Source organism: Silurus meridionalis, chromosome 20 (genome assembly GCF_014805685.1).
Source record: "Silurus meridionalis isolate SWU-2019-XX chromosome 20, ASM1480568v1, whole genome shotgun sequence".
Classification (NCBI taxonomy): Eukaryota; Metazoa; Chordata; class Actinopteri; order Siluriformes; family Siluridae; genus Silurus; species Silurus meridionalis.
Window position 1 is genome coordinate 18,578,206 of NC_060903.1, and position 6,662 is coordinate 18,584,867.

The 6,662-nt window shown below is 38.7% G+C and overlaps 1 long non-coding RNA gene across 1 annotated transcript; it reads left to right on the forward strand.

Moving 5' to 3' along the window:
- The first annotated feature begins 1,642 nt into the window (after positions 1-1,642).
- Positions 1,643-4,454, forward strand: LOC124403212. The gene is made up of 3 exons (XR_006928859.1): positions 1,643-2,262; positions 2,466-2,525; positions 3,658-4,454. It is a non-coding gene; the product is annotated as an uncharacterized LOC124403212 (long non-coding RNA).
- The last annotated feature ends 2,208 nt before the right edge of the window (positions 4,455-6,662 follow it).

Consider the following 6,662-nt stretch of genomic DNA (forward strand, 5'->3'; position numbering starts at 1 on the left):
GCCATATCCAAATCACTGGATTTTATACATCCAGGCCACACCTTCTTTACTTTCTCAGTAACATTGAGGCCACACCTCCTTTTCTGGATCTCAAACAAAGAAGTTATTGCTTCTTATTCCTCTACAGGCTCCGCTCCTCCATCACAGAGTTTGTTTTATTTCCTGTCACTCTAAATCTTCTCCCAGCAAGTCCCACTCCGAGTGCCTGGCCCCGGTGTGAACCGAGTGCTGCACGAGAGCCGTCTGTCAGCACCAGATGTTCCAGAGGAACTGCCGAGCATAATGTGAACATAATCACACCGGTATTTTCCTCGTCTTTACGGCCGATCCTGGAAATGTAATATCCTTTAGTGCGCTTTACGATTATTCAGTGTCCTCTGATTGAAATTAAACGAGTAGACCAGAATAAACACAATTATGTAAAGTGTAGATGTTCGGCATTAATACGATTACATGAGCTTTTTTCATTTCATTTTGTTCATTTAAGCCACAGGAACCCGAGAATCAGATGGTGTGCAGTTTACAGGAGGACAGGAAAGAAGAGAAAGTAGAGATATAACAGAGAGAAGCACATTGAGGTTATAATGAAATATTCTACATAGTGTAAAAGGAAAAGCAGGTTGTAAGCTCTGAGTGAACTCTCCCACAGGACTCCTCTGTTACAGGTAAAACACTACAAGTGTAGCCTGCAGAATGGCTTCAGAAATAACAGGAGAGGTGTTAGTAGAAAGTCTGTTCAGAAGAGTTATTTCCAGGCAGTGAGAGACGCTCTGACATTTCAACTGCTGTGAAAAAAAAACAAATGATTTCTTTTTAATTGGCTTTGTGAAAAAAAAATCACAAAATGAAGCTTTATTGAGACTGACAGGTTTACAGGACACGCCTATTATAGGGACTGACACTGAGGTCATGCCCACTTGACTAACCCTGACTGATCATTTAAGGAGGTGCTGGATCTTCTACACATGGTCATGCATCATATTTACATGTATATACCACAGACACTTTGCAGGATCTTACTAAGGCCACATTCCTTCACTAGATCTTATAAATAGAGGCCACACCTCCTTCACTAAATCTCAAATATAGAGGCCACACCTCCTATATTATCTCATATATAGAGGCCACACCTCCTTCACTAGAGCTCATATAAAGAGGCCACACCTCCTTCACTAGATCTTATATATAGAGGCCACACCTCCTTCACTAAATCTCAAATATAGAGGCCACACCTCCTATATTATCTCATATAAAGAGGCCACACCTCCTTCACTAGATCTCATATATAGAGGCCACACCTCCTTCACTAAATCTCAAATATAGAGGCCACACCTCCTATATTATCTCATATATAGAGGTCACACCTCCTTTACTAGATCTTAAATATAGAGGCCACACCTCCTTCACTAGATCTCATATATATATATATATATATATATATATATATATATATATATATATATATATATATATATATAGGCCACACCTCTTTTACTAGATCTTATATAGAGAGACCAATCCTCCTTCACTAGATCTCATATAAAGAGGCCACACCTCCTTTACTAGATCTCATATAAATAGAGGCCACACCTCCTTCACAAGATCTCAAATATAGCGGCCACACCTCCTATATTATCTCATATATAGAGGCCACGCCTCCTGCGATTTCAACACGGACAGCAAGTTAGAACAAAGAGCATACGTGAAATTCTGTATAAAAAGGCAAATCTGCCACAAAGATGTTAGACATGATTCAGCAAGTTTACCAAAAGAGGTGATGCAGGTCTGCAGCTCGAACAAGTGCATGTTCATTGTCTTTTTCAGCATTGTTCATTAAGAAATTGTCTCCAGGGGCCACACCGTCAATAGCCACCATCTGAGGAAGGCCATTCAGCAAAAGCAACCAGATCTGTAGCACTCTAGTCTCGAAAACTTTTCATACCACGTCTTATAAACTTCAATGGATTTCAAGTTCATAGGCCACACCCACTTTTATAATTCAGTTTTACTCATTATTGGCTCCTGGTTTATTGAACCCTCACAGGTTTCAAGACCTCATCCTGTAGATATGTTTTTGTATTCTGGATTGACGTTAGTGTCATAACAGTGTAATTTCTGTGATGCATTTGTCATCAAATCTCCAGGAAAATTTCCTGCATTTCCAAAAGCCTGCTGAGCCTCAGTGAATCCCTCGAGGCTGCAGCGCGACACTTTCTAAAGTCCAACATGTGATCTCACGGATGAGGAAGTTCTAACAGACAGGTGTGTTTGACACATCCTTACACACACACACACACACACACACACACACACACACACATATAGTGTAACCTTTAGCATTATCACCACCATGCTAATGATTCCTGTGGACACACGGTGAAGACAGATGTCATTACTCACACAAAGACACTGTCCTCATTTGCTCTTCACGGGCTGCTGAATTTCAGCGTCTTTCATCTTTCCAGGTTTAATGTCAGGTGTATGGAAGTGGAAATGATGCAAAGCACTGAAACCCACTGGATTAGGTAAAGGGGTGAATAGGAGGAATGTGTATGAGGAGTAAACATGAGAGAAATAAATACCTGATAAACAAAATATAAAAAAAAGAAAAAAGAACATAAAATAAGAATCTCATAAAATAAATCACCTTTTCAGCATTTGCATCTTCTGCACCCTCCATAGAACTTATCAATTCCTTACTTATGTTCCTCCATATTCCTCCATGTTTCCTATGTTCCTCCATGTTCCTCCATGTTTCTCATGTTCCCCCATGTTCCTCCATGTTCCCCATGTTCCTCCAATGTTCCTCCATATTCCCCTATGTTCCCCAATGTTCCCCCATATTACCCCATGTTCCTCCATGTTCCTCCATGTTCCCCATGTTCCCCCATGTTCCTCCAATGTTCCTCCATATTCCCCATGTTCCTCCATATTCCCCATGTTCCCATTTTCCTCCATATTCCCCATGTTCCCCATGTTCCCCATGTTCCTCCATATTCCCCATGTTCTCCATGTTCCCCATGTTCCCCATGTTCCTCCATGTTCCCCATGTTCCCCATGTTCCTCCATATTCCCCATGTTCTCCATGTTCCCCATGTTCCCCATGTTCCTCCATGTTCCTCCATGTTCCTCCATGTTCCCCATGTTCCTCCATGTTCCCCATGTTCCCCATGTTCCCCATGTTCCCCATGTTCCTCCATGTTCCCCCATGTTCCTCCATGTTCCCCATGTTCCTCCATGTTCCCCCATGTTCCTTCATGTTCCCCATGTTCCTCCATGTTCCTCCATGTTCCCCATGTTCCTCCATGTTCCCCATGTTCCCCATGTTCCTCCATGTTCCCCATGTTCCCCATGTTCCTCCATGTTCCCCATGTTCCCCATGTTCCCCATGTTCCCCATGTTCCTTCATGTTCCCCATGTTCCCCTATGTTCCCCCATGTTCCTTCATGTTCCCCATGTTCCCCTATGTTCCCCATGTTCCTCCATGTTCCCCCATGTTCCCCATGTTCCCCCATGTTCCCCGTAAGGTTTAGTTTTTTTTTTTGTTTCACAACATTTCTTGTATTGTTTGTATCTGATTGTTTCTGCGTTTTGTGAATGTGTACTTGTAATAATTTCCACATCACATCTGTTTTCTGCATAATTACTTTATGACAGAATAAGAGAGATGAAGTGTGAGCTGATGGAAGCAATAAGTGAAGAAGAGAATAGTTAGAGACACCCACAAGATTACAACTGTTTTCCAGTCCAGGTGAGAACATTACTCTGCTTTCTGGTCCAGCTGAGGACATCTTTCTGCTTCCCGGTCCAGCTGAGGACATCTTTCTGCTTCCTGGTTCAGCTGAGGACATCTTTCTGCTTTAACACGACATCTCAGAAAGTTTCTGCAGCTGATGAGCAAAAAGTCCACTATATGGTCACATAAGAAGTGGTGGTTTCATTTGTAATAATGAACAAACACAGAATCACCACATCACTCGTCAATCCGAGGCAAAATTCTTCCAAGTTTCGGGGTCGATCTGAACATTCTGGAGCTCGTCTACTGAGTGACTCATCAGAACACGTGACAGGATCCTCTAAAACTCAGATCTCACAACACACTCGCTTCCTATGAGTTCTCATGGGCTACATTTCTATTTTACATTTAAGACACGAGAGGTGTCTGAAAATATCACACTCTAAAACCTAGTGAAACATCTTCCCAGAAGAGTGGAACCAATCTTATGGTCAGGTGGTCGAGAGAGAAATCAGGGTTCAGAGATCTCTTTAATACTGAAATTCTCACATCTCCTTCATTTCTCGTCTGTGATTTATAGCGGAGTGGAGCTTTTCTACAGGAACCTCACTCTGCTGCTCCAGATGTGCAGATGCACAAACACGTCACGTGTCGCATTTACAACAAAAAACCCTGCTGTATTTCTTAAAAATCTACAGAAGACATGTGTGTATTTTTGTTTTGTTGTTTTTATTCGAGTTTTTACTCCAAATCCCAGTTTAATACTTCAGTTTTAAACAGTTACATTGATTTCTGCTTCATTTGCAGCTCTTTGTTATTATACACGTGTAATTAATGTGCAATTACACTGTAATAAAGTATTTATTTTAAAATACCAGAATTGTGGTTATTTTTAAGTTGTGTTCATCAATAACTGATCACAATAATGTCAAAATGTCTCTCTCTCTCTCTCTCTCTCTCTCTCTCTCTCTCTGTAACTCGGTGTGGAATTCTTCTTTTAGTCTATCTCGCCATCTGCTGGTTATAACTGATCATTACAACTTAAGTAATAATAATAATAATAATAATAATAATAATAATAATAATAATAATAATATGGTTTAGGTTAAAAGAAGAATAGCAGGAAATAAGATGCTGAAAGATGTGTTATTATTATTGTATAATTTATAATTTATCATATATAATAATACAAATAATAATAATTATTATTATAATGATATTTGTAATAAAAATGATTTGCAAAATAAATTGATAATAAACTAATTTTTAAACTTTAAATTTTAAGGGTTAATGTAAGGAGCATTTATGCAAAACCCCTACAGACGTTTCACCTCAGGTTGCTTCTCTGGGTTTTTGGTGTTTTCCAGGTTCCACAGCAGGTTCCTACAGAGTCTCAGAAGAAAACCACGGAAAAAAATCTCATGAAACAGAAAAAGGAGGTTGTGTGAAGAAAACTTAGGTTTGTTTGTTGTTGTTTGTTTTTTATTGAAGTATGATCATGTCGTTTGTCTTCTCAAAAATATTCTTGATTTTTAGTCATATAAAAACATCATAAAAAAACCTTTATATTGAAAACATCTTTTTTTTTTCTTTAAAAAGTTTTAAAAAAGAAATTTCTGCTTCCACACAGGAAATAAATTTTTTTTTGTATGTTTTTTTATTTTATTTTACATTTATCGTTGTAATATAATAAAGTTTTACGGCGTCTCGGCAAAATGTTTATTATTTTTACAAGAATTTTATCTTGCGAATAAATGTATTAATTACTTTTAAAAATAACATTTTCTCTCATAAATTTTCTTCTGCCTTTAGACATCAAATCATCACACCTGTCTGCAGAATCTCATGCACTTTATACATTGTTTGATGGTGTGAAGGATTAAAACTCCATCACCTTCAACATTTTCACCCCATCCATCACCTTCATCACCCCATTCTTTTATCTTCATCACTTTCATCTCTTCCAACATCTAATTACTTTTTTACCTCCATCACCCCATCACTTGTTCTACAGAACTCCTGATCAAACGCTTATCCATGATCCAACTGGTCAAGTGGAACTTGACTTGTTCCTCACTTCTCCTCATCTCAGTGATGTCATCAATGTGAAAGGGGTCAGTGATTTTGTGATGTCAGTGACATCAGTGATGTTGATGTGTGTTTTGTGATTTGGATCTCGTTGCTCATCGTTCTTACTACTGTCTTCACTCTCACGTATTTCACTGTTAAGGACGTATTTCTGTTTGTGTCACAAGAGTCTGTTTTGTTGTGAAATTCCACACAATTAAGCTCAAAGTTGAATTTATTGGCGGTAAAACTACTCCTTCAGGAGCGAACTGAAGATCGACGTTAGCGCTAATTTGGTCTTTTCATGTTTAATGGCTCTGAAGTGCAGAATTTCACTCCAGCGTTCCTGTTGATTACTGATTGCAGAAATGAAGCGAAATCAAGCAAACTCTACAAAACCCAGAGGATCTCGCAATTATCCAAAACCACCGCAGATTTTCCGCAGAACCCGACCGAGACGAGTCTTGGGACCGTTTTCTTTTTATAGATTAGAGGACATTGTGGTTCTTGGGTCATGATTTAATACAACATTCACAGTAAAGTACTAAAAATGAGTATTTGACTTTATTTTATTTGCAGTTCAGATTTACTGAATAATAAATTTGTTTTTTATTGTAACTTTTTTTAACAATTTTTATTTCAGTGTTAAACGGTTTGTATATGAGCAGATATAAGTGTAAATAACACGCCTCTTCATCTGTTCCGTTTCTCAACTCATCAGATTTCTTACTAATTCTCTGAAAACTGCTATTATTTATTTGCTATCATTATTCATTCAACCGGAACAGATAACTGATGTTTGAAGGCCCAACAGCGACAGCTGAGCAGTACCAGGTCTTGAACTCACAACCTTCTGCTG